Raw genomic sequence first — 11,039 nt, forward strand, 5'->3', positions numbered from 1 at the left:
ATGAGAAAGGATTTTTTCAAATGTTTGCAACAAGAAGATCATCGAGGGAAGGAGAAAGCTATTTCTAACGCAAATGGCAAAATGCTATAGACCCGAAAATGTTAACATAAATGCCTAAATCTAATTTTGCATGTCTTGTCCATTATGGAAAATAACCTTCTAAATCAAAAGAAGAAAAACATATCGGGAAGAAAATGCTCTATGGGGTAGAGCATTTTTTTTTTCCCTGACATGCGTGAATAATAGGTAAACCTTTAGTCTCCTGTGTGAAACAACTAAAACAGAGATGGAATATATGGAACAGGAGTGGTCAGTCACTGGACAGCAGGTGGAATGAGTCAGTGACCATTAAGAGCAGAGAAACAAACACATGCGCTCTGTGATTGACCCACAGAGCGTAGGGAGGGAACCTCCAGTGTGCACTGTGAGGACGAGGTACTCAATTAGAGCTTAGCACTCTCCAAGAGTTGCAAAGGCACAGTTCAGATTATAGGCAGGACTAGGCAGGGAGCATTTGCAGGAGAGGAATTTCATGGAGAGAAAGCTCAGGAGATCTATAGACGGAATCTTCACCGAAGCATTCAGACAAGAGACATGAGAACCTCTGTCCACACTAAGACTTGCACACAAATGTTTAGAGCGGCCTTTTTTCCCCAGTTGCCCTAAATTGGAAGCGATCAAATGTCCATCAAAAGACAAATAGATACACGGAGAATGGTATATCTGTTCAAGGGGATACTAGTCAGCAACCAAGTGGAGTGCACTACTGATATAAAAATAATGGGTGACTGTAGGGGGTTGAATGGTAGCTCCCCAAAAAATATATGCCTAGGGGTGCCTGGGTGGGTCACTTGGTTAAGCGTCCGACTTCGGCTCAGGTCATGATCTCACGGTTCGTGGGTTCGAGCCCCGCATCGGGCTCTGTGCTGACAGCTCAGAGCCTGGAGCCTGTTTCAGATTCTGTGTCTCCCTCTCTCTCTGCCCCTCCTCCACTCATGCTCTGTCTCCCTCTGTCTCAAAAATAAACATTAAAAAAATAAAAAAAATATATATATATATATATATATATGCCATTTTTTTTAACCCCCTGAACCTGTGGAATGTCACCTTGTTAAAATTTCACCTTTGTTAAAAAGATCTTTGCAGATGTAATTAAGAATCTTAAAACGAGATCACTCAGATTATCCAGAAGGGGCTTAAATCCTGTAACAAGTGTCTTTCTAAGAGACAGAAGAAGAGAAGACAGAGACACACAGAAGACAAGGTGACGTCAAACAGAGCCGGAGATGGGTGCGATACAGCCAAAGGCAAAGGAAATCCCGAAATCTCCAGGAGCCGGAAGAGGCAAGAGAAGAGTCTCCCCTTGCCAGGACGTGAGAATACCTGAAAGGCTGTCACCACCACAGTGACAACCATGCATGTCATTATTATGACATATTTATGTCATTATTTATGACCAAGGAACAGATTCACCGAAAAATAAGTGATATGCTGTATCAAATGGGATTCACTGATATTGCCATGTATCCTGTTCCTCTGACAAAGTCCACTGAAGATTTAGGTGTCTTGCTACCTGGGTTAAAGCGAATTCCTATAAAATTGGAATCGCCAAGAGCTCAGACCCATTTGGAACTTAAGGGTGGTGTGTGTGACTGCTCTCTCAACTGTATTTCCCACACTTGTAAAGGGTAGATCCTCTGACCCTCCCAGGCTGAGAGAGCGGGTTATTCGTGATAAATCCACTCTCACCTTCCTATTTCCATAAGCCTTTGGGTACCTTTCTTTAGAGGATGCCAAGACAATTCTGTCATTTCACCTGCATTTACTATAGGACACCTATTGGTGCATGTTTCAGCCATCCAACCAATCAGACTCTTAGAGTGTTTTTTAACCCCCTCAAACCACAAAACTAAAATCCGGAATCTCCGCTTAGTGGGTGCATATCAATAAAATCATCCCGAATCCAACTTTATGCTCCTTCCACAATTGTTCCATACCCTTTTTATCCAGTCCCACACATACACTTTGGATTATATATATATATATATATATATATATATATATATAAAACATTATATATATAAAACATTATATATAATATATACATTATTATACATACATTATTATATTTACACACATATATGTGTATGTATATACGTATTATGTGTGTATATATGTATGTATACACACATATATATGTATTTGTATATATATATCCATCTGCCTTGTTGAGAAAACTCAAACTTCCTGTTACTAATCCTCCAGTCTTAACATTCTCCAAGTTGCTCATCATTAGGTAACATTAACATTAGATAAGATGTGGCAAGTAGTGTAGTTCTGTATCTCTTCCACAGGAAAAGTGGGTGACCGGGTATCCTGCTCAAAATTTGGCCAACTGGGAAAATTTTCCCTCCTTATTGTACTGTGGAGACACTTTAAATATGATTTTAAATGCTGCAACACCACTTCTAATGCACTTCTCTTAAGGAAAATGTATGTTAAACCAGGCAGTTGTGATTTTATTCATTCTCGAGCAGCTGGTCCCTGGCAACCCCCATGATTCCTTTTGTGCAGATACAAATTAGGAGTAAAGCTTCTAAGAGTGTGAATCACCTTTCCAGGCAATTTACTTGCGCTGTCTGGACCTTTTTGGGTACAGTCCTGTTTATATCACTCCTATTCAATTATGGAGATCGCCATGAAGTGGGAGACATTATCCATCACTAAGATTGGGTAGGTGAGAGAACACTAAATAATTAAGAAAAGCTCATTCACATGGACACTTGGTATAGACAGCCAGGTAATCAATCTCTACCAGGATCCAGCTGCAAAGTCAAGAATTCTCCCTCTAGAAGGAAATGATGTCTTCCACAGAGAGCTCCAAAACGCAGGAGATTCCATACAGCACACTGAATGTGTGGTGTCATACTGTCAAGTGATCTACATGATTGAACTAGAGTCTAGAATAGCTGACGAACCAAAGAAGGGTCTTTCCCTCGGCCACATTCAAAGCTGGCACCCATTATGGATGATTTCATAAGTGGGGACAGCCAGTATACCTAACGCAACATGAATTGCCTCCAAAATTCAGAGGCTTATCAGGCACTGTACCTCTTTCTAGGGGTGGTGAGTACAATGTACAACAGCTTATCGTATGTTCCAGATCACTAGGCCCTCAAATACCAGAGTACATTTTCAGGTTTATCTCTATATTAGCTCAGTCACTTATGTTTCTACCATAACATTCTTGTACTTCATGCTCACCAGGTCCTATTATCTTATTCCATCAGTAAGTGGATCAGTGTGATATTCTGTAGAAAGGTGAGATGATCAAGATGCTTAAAGATTTAATTATGATACAAAGATGGAGAATTAGCTTAGCTCTAGGCGAATACAGGAAAGACGCATAACTGTTCCTTCCAGGTAAGAGAAAATTGTTTCTGATGTTCTGTGTTTAATGGGATACATAAAAACCAATTGTCAGAACGACAGCGCTCAGTCAGGGTTTATTTTCTCCAAAAAAAGGGACTGTATCTTGAATAGTAACTGAAATTTGAGTCATTATCTGTTCTTATACAAGCCCTAGCCCTACCTGTTATCAGCTCTGGTCAACCAACCTAGTTAAAAATCAATGTTAGAGAAATTTCCATGGCTGCATCCAAATCTATGATAGTAGCACTAGATCATAAATATTCCAAAATATATACTATTGATTTTAATCAACATTGGTGAATATGACTATTGATCCATTCTACCTGAATGGCCCTCATTCCATGGCTCGTGAGTTTTTGGCTAAAAGCTGGGGATGTCCATTCCAACTTTATACGCAACAACTAGAGCCAACCTTTATGATAGATTTGGGTCAAACCTCCATCACTTGATCCCCATAAGCCTGGTCCCCATAAGTTCCCAGTGGATTAATACAGATACAAGTCTTTGGGTCTAAGAAATGGACTTATACTACATGTGTGGTATTATGGTGGAGTCATCCCTGAAGTGGACCTGACCTACCCTTCATCCAAGAGATACTAGGCCACAAACAGATTTGGAGTTTAAAATTGAACAAGAGGCAATGGCTTTCCCTTATGGTGATTCCAATCAGGACTTCATTCTTGAAAGCTGGAGTTTGTTTCTGCATATGTAGGAGGTTTCTATATATCAGTTAGGACCCCAGTGGCCCAGAGAGTTCCTCATCAGCTAGCCATTGCCACAGTTCCTTACAAATAATACTTTTTGATTAACTCCAACCTCGCTGCTGTTTATGGCCACCATGTCCATTTAGCCTGGGTCTCTAGAGAGTCACACATTCTCCACTGGGTTGAAGAAATTCACATACATGGTCACCAATCCCAACTCTTTCCTCAGGCTGCATGGGACAACCATTTCAGCATTTTTCTGGCATTCTTGTGTTCCTCATGCCCATGTATTTCTTGGCCTTTCCTTCTAGCATAGTTCAGAGGAGTTGTATAGATTTCAACCGCCAGACCAGTTGTGAGAATTGGCAGCCAACTTCTCATGGGAGTGCAGAGGGATTGTTTCCCAGTAGAGATGGAATATGAGCTAGACTTTAAAAAGTACATAGCATCTGGATATCTGTTGAAGTGGACAGGACATGCACAGAGAGCCACCAAATGTACCCAGGAAAGCCTGTGAGACACTTAGTCCTCAGTTAGCAAACCACCCAACCTGGCTAAAGGGCCAGGTAAGAATGGAGGTCAAAGAAGGAGATAAGATGCCTATTCTACATTGTTAATAATCCTATAAAACTATTTGGAAACCAAATGTCTACTGTCTAGATACTTGCTCAGATAATCGGTTAAAGGCATTGGAAAAGAGGGGAAAGTGAATTAAGTTATGAAAAGAACCAAAATATGTGCAGTGATGGATGTGAACTGAACTTATTTTGGTGATCATTTTGCAATATGTACATATATTCAGACATTATGTTGTATACCTGATACATGTTAAAAAAAAACAGAAAGAAAGAAAGAAAGAAAGAAAGAAAGAAAGAAAGAAGAAAAGAAAGAAAGAAAGAAAGAAAGAAAGAAAGAAAGAAAGAAGAAAAGAAAGAAAGAAAGAAAGAAAGAAAGAAAGAAGGAAAGAAAGAAAGAAAGAAAGAAAGAAAGAAAGAAAAAGAAAGAAAGAAAGAAAACTAAGATACCAGAGAATACATGTAGAAGCACTATGGATATGATTAGGAAGAATTAATTGAATGCACTATATATTAACAGTCGATTTTTATTGTGACTATTTTAGGTTCTTAATCCATAATATGGATTTGAGTTTCATATCAGCCTTGAAGTTTCTGAGGCTCCTTTGTTTTCTCTGCGTTTTATTGCTGCCTTTTGTATTCCAGTTAGTGTCTCTGTACTCCTGGGGGTGAAACGGAGCTATTCAGGGATTGAATGGGGTACAATTGTTCTAACATCCTCTTTTTTCCTCTATCTTTTTTTTTCTGAATTGTTCTTTCACTTGATTATCAATACTCTCTCTTCAGCACTGACTGATGACATCTTTCAAGCAAAAAAAAATCTATCATGTGAATGACAGAGATCAGGTATAATTTAGACAAATGTGTGCTTTCTGCAATCAGCAAACCTATTTATAGGAAAAGATAACATACTGACAGCTTTATGAACCATTTGGCACATGCTCAGTGGCAAAAATTAGTCTTTCTCTTTCAAATTTTAAAGTTATACATTCCTAAGTTACTTTCAAGTGTAATACATCAGTGACTAGGTGAAAGTTAATTTCCTCCACCCTCCAAAGCAATACTTACCGGGTTTGTAGATACCATTAAAGGTTATATACCTTAGAAGAAATGTAGTTTTGTCCTGAGCATTTCATTGTCTCTCCATCATGGGTGGTTTCTCTGATTATTCTTTACAAAAGTGTATTTTGAGTTTCAATTAAATGATTTTTAAACACCTTAAGCATATTGTTGTCTTTATAGAGCATACCGGATTTTGCTTACTTTTGTTGAAAGTATAGTTAAAGAGTATTTAGAGGGCAGAAGTAAATGCCAAGATATCATTAGGTTTTCTCTATACTAGCTAAGAAAGTAAAATTTTTGTTTAGCAAAGGGACAATAGTTCTTTTTGACTCCCGAAGTCAAAATACTATTCAGTCTTAAATCCCCTTGTCCGTGGATTCCAACTCAATATTCTAAATTAATAAGAATTACTGTAGGAAGGAGGGAAATTAACGAATCTTGTTTTTATGACCAAAGATTCAAAGATCCAAACATTATCATTCCACATCTTAAATATTTTACAAGGTAGTTTATCCAATACAACAGTAAGGAATCACTAAAAATTAAATGCTTAGAAATATATATTGGAGGGAAAGAAAAAAAACATTGATATCCATTCAAATATTGAGAAGCATGAAATAAAATGAAACTAAATGCTGAACAGCTCCATATGCCCTGTTATAACTTACCATTCTTATTTTCAAGACAAATTTCTGCTTTTGATATGCTTGCTGCTAATTTATGAACTACACTTTAACAAAACTACCAACACACTATTTAATTCCCACTTCTACTTATCCAACTATATTCAAACTTCTCAGCCAGGATTTTAATTGATTTTTGTAGTAGCCAGTTGTTAATAGGATAATTTGTCAATACAATAATAAAACAATTGTCTCAATGGCTCTGCTTGCTCAGTTCATCAGATAACAAAGTTGAGTTTTGTTTCATTAATTGAATGCAGGTGTAGGATTTGTTGCATGAAAGATATAAATCCCTGTGGAACTGTGGAAATCTGGGTCAGAGATCACTAAAAAATTAGTTAAGCATGATGGGTCAACAGCGACCCGGACAGGTGTCCCAGCTTTGTTTCTCTGTGTCACTTCCTGTGCTGTTTCTTAAATACTGGTCTGTTGAGGTTGGCCATGCAGGTCAACACATGTCTTTCTGAGTCTGTAGTAAATTAGAAGCCAGGCTAGGATTCCTTATCCTCACAAACACATGATCTTAAACACCCAGATGACATGAACGTCTCAGGGTAAAAAAAATATTTCACTATACATTTAACGGTTACAAAGAAACTAGGGAGGATTTTTTTTTTTTTCTTACAGATGAGTGATAATCTAAAAAGAGGGGCAAATACTTTTTCTTTATTGAAAAATAAGGAAAAATAAAGCGTAAGCTATCCGGTCGTACTCAAAAGAGCATACAATTGTTGAAAAAAGGAATTGGTGCTTGTAGAAATACATTCTTTTCTTTAAAACCACCTTTTAAATTCCAAAGACCTTTCATATTCTGTAGTTAATCCATAGCCAATTTACTTGCAAATCTTTTTGTTCCATTTTTTTTCATTTTTTTTTAACGTTTATTTTTTTTTTGAGACAGAGAGAGACAAGAGCGTGAACGGGGGAGGGGCAGAGAGAGAGGGAGACACAGAACCGGAAGCAGGCTCCAGGCTCTGAGCCATCAGCCCAGAGCCCGACGCGGGGCTCGAACTCACAGAACATGAGATCGTGACCTGAGCAGAAGTCGGGTCACCCAACCGACTGAGCCACCCAGGCGCCCCAATGTTCCATCATTTTTTTAATGAAACTGAAATCTTTTTTTCCATTTGCAGTATTGTCTATACTGTCTACATTGTCTATGCTGAGTATTGTTGCCTTAGTGATAACATAGTAAGGTTATTCTTAAAATCTACACAGAAGTTACTACATAACCCAGATTGGAGCAAACCATGATATTGGACACTACAGAGAACACTACTATAAAGACCCTTTCTGAACCTGAAAGCTCATTTAGCGAGTAGGCACACATAGAAGCCATAGCTTATTTTGTGGCCTTATTCGTGCCTTGACTGCCTAAAACAACTGCACATGCACACACATCATATATCTTTTTTTGCTGCTGTTTTTGTTTTGTTATGAAGACAACAATTTTTTAAATAAGTTACAGGGTTCTTTTTTTCAGTTTATTTGTTTATGTTGAGAGAGAGGGGGGAGGGTGTGAGCAGGACAGGGGCAGAGAGAAAGAGAGAGAGAATCCCAAGCAGGCTCCACACTGTCAGGACAGAGCCTGATGTGTGGCTCCCTCTCACAAACGGTGAGATCATGACCTGAGCCGAAATCAAGAGTCAGTCGCTTAACCAACTGAGCCACCCAGGCATCCCAACTTGGGATGAGTAAGTGTCCGACTCTTGATTTCGGCTCAGGTCATAATATCACGGTTCATGAGATCGAGCCCCATGCTGGGCTCTATGCTGACAGAATGGAGCCTGCTTGGGATTCTCTCTTTCTCTCTGTTCCTTTCCTGCTCGCTGTCTCTCTCTCTCTGTCTCTGTCTCTCTCTTTCTCAAGATAAATGAATAAACTTGAAAGAAAGAGTTCTTAAATCCAAAGATAACCTTAACTCAAAAAAAAAGGAAGAAGAAGAAGAAGAAGAAGAGAAGAAGAAGAAAAGAAGAAGAAGAAGAAGACAAAGGGATTTAAGGTAGAAAAAGATCAAAATTATATTCCATACAAATAAGCCATCTCTGGGGCGCCTGGGTGGCGCAGTTGGTTAAGCATCCGACTTCAGCCAGGTCACGATCTCGCGGTCCGTGAGCTCGAGCCCCGCGTTGGGCTCTGGGCTGATGGCTCAGAGCCTGGAGGCTGTTTCCAATTCTGTGTCTCCCTCTCTCTCTGCCCCTCCCCCCTTCATGCTCTGTCTCTCTCTGTCCCAAAAAAAATAAATAAAAATGTTGGAAACAAATAAGCCATCTGTGGGAAAAAAAGCTGAAAGGACTATCGAAGTACTCAAACTAAATCTATTTTAATATCATATTGCAATAATTATTTGTGCTTCATGTTAAGAAGGGCTTATATGCCATTCTAGTTTACCTTGATAGTATCCAATTGGGTAAATGTATATTTTTTCCTACTTGTTATCTTTTACAGATTCCAAGATGCATAATTTTCCACGTTGAACATCTCTAAACTTGGGATGGATCTCAAAACCACTGTTTTATCAGTTAATGGCAGTGTTGTTTCCGTGTCTTTTTGGCTTGTGCGACAAAGGTGAGTACTATACCAGGATGACATCTTGATTCGAGGGAATACAGATGCGAACCAGACTTCATTTCTACCATAATACTGTCTCACTTGTGCAACACTTTTGAGTACGCCCACGCATGATCGTATCCAATGATAATGTGGCTGGGAAACTTGACAATCCCATCCTAGACAGGGGAGAGGAAGGGCTAACTCAATAGGATTGACCGGGAGCTGGTGCCACAATAGGAGCAAGTGAGTTTTGTTGTTGCACATGCGTACTTGACATCACCAGGTGCCAAAATCAGGGGTAAATTACACAATGCCCCTCGTGTCAAAACGTGCATCTATTTGTCCAAAAGGGTTTATCGACTTTGAGAAAAAAAAAATTTTTTTTCAAATAGGATGCTTTCTTAACAGAATCCCCGAACCATCCTAGAGACTGTGTTTCGATGTATGCGACAGTCTGTTTCCTAGGCTAAAGTCCACGGCACTCGATTTTGAGGATCCAGGAAAGAACGAAAACGGGAGACCTCTTTCTGTTGAAGACGTGAGTGTTCATGAAGGGATGGATTTGTCCATCCAAATAGCTTAAAGAGAGTATTGTAGACCAGAAGGAATCTGAGGGAGGAGAACTCACTCGGCATGAAGCTTGATGTTCCATCAAACGTTCCTTGAGCAAACCTTCTTTCTTTGGAAATGATAAAAGCGAAGTCCAATGCCTACAGTTGCCCTAAAATTCACTTCTTGTACTGTCATAGTCAAGATGGAGGCTGAGTGGACAAGGCAGCCAGAGAAAAGGGGAGACGGATATGCTTCGACTTCATCACTTTAGACTAGAGACAGCCATACCCTCTCAATGGGACCACAAAGAAAATGGTCTGCAAAGGACCCTCAGCTATGCCACAAAAAAGTAAGATTAACTCTTCCGATTGCCCCAAAGTCTAGCAGGTCCGTCAGTCTCAGGAGAAAAAGTAGAAATGAGTACCATCTGGATTTTAGTAATGGGAACTCTCTATGGAAGGCATTTATATATTTGATTTCACAGATGTGCAAGTTAACGCATAGAAAGGTTAAGAGACTTGCCAAAAGTCGGTGTTCCCTTGGCTTGAAAGTGCTAGAAGAAAAACAAAAGGTCATTTTACTCCTAAATTATTGCACTTTTTGCGACACAGTGCTCTTTACACAATGCCAATTTCGCCTCAACCCCGGAAACCTTTGTACGTATGGGGGACCCTTTGTTGTGCAGATTACATGTATACAACACTCTCTCTGCACAAAATTTACTGTAAAAGCTTGAACACAGAGAAAAGTTTCCAAACGTTTATCTCTCTGGCTAATTCCTTCTAGTGATTTGGTCAACTGAAAATCAACTCTTAAGTCGCAAAGTCATTATTTTAAACTTCAAGTGGATTTTATATCACTTGACCGAATTTGTTCTTATGAAGTGAATTTTGATGTACATGCATTATGTATTTCTTAAAGAATGGATATTAAGCTTCATTGCCTGAAGTTTTAAAAAAATCATTTAAAATCACAGTAAGGTCAGTTTTATTGTTACGTACTCAAGTACTCAATGTGCGAATTAAAAATGAATCTGTCGCATTCAGCATTCAAGTTTTTGTCAAGTTCAGTTATTTATCCTGAAGCACGTGTGCTATTAACAAAGGCACTAGACTGGGGATATATGGCGACTGTCAGTGTGAAATGGTAGTTGAATAAGAACCTCCTGGCAGGTCTGCCAGATTCTGCATTCCAGGTAACTAGGACCAAACCTCTCTTTTGTCTACATCACCCTGATAATTTTTAGTTAGACCTGGATATCTGGAAGAAGAATTACAGAAGATCAATTGGCCTAAATTACTCAAATTGGTCAACTTTATCCCAAACGCTCCCCAGAAAAATCTCTACCTCTCTAAAACGACTGAAGAAATGCCTAACGTGAGGGGTGCTTGGGTGGCTCAGTCTGTTCAGCCTCTCACTCTTGATTTCATCTCAGATGGTGATCTCAGGGTGGTGGGACTGAGCCCCTGTTGGGCTCC

The 11,039-nt window shown here is 39.2% G+C and overlaps 1 long non-coding RNA gene across 1 annotated transcript in view; it reads left to right on the forward strand.

Annotated features, from left to right (window-relative positions):
* Positions 1–2,968: 2,968 nt before the first annotated feature.
* LOC123579685 overlaps positions 2,969–11,039 on the forward strand; it is a 9,422-nt gene continuing 1,351 nt past the window's right edge. The window contains exons 1-3 of the long non-coding RNA XR_006702893.1: positions 2,969–3,126; positions 3,268–3,423; positions 8,905–9,024. This is a non-coding gene — a long non-coding RNA (uncharacterized LOC123579685). The remainder of the gene's footprint in view (positions 3,127–3,267; positions 3,424–8,904; positions 9,025–11,039) is intronic.

This window comes from Leopardus geoffroyi, chromosome A3 (assembly GCF_018350155.1).
Source record: "Leopardus geoffroyi isolate Oge1 chromosome A3, O.geoffroyi_Oge1_pat1.0, whole genome shotgun sequence".
In the NCBI taxonomy this organism is placed as follows: domain Eukaryota; kingdom Metazoa; phylum Chordata; class Mammalia; order Carnivora; family Felidae; genus Leopardus; species Leopardus geoffroyi.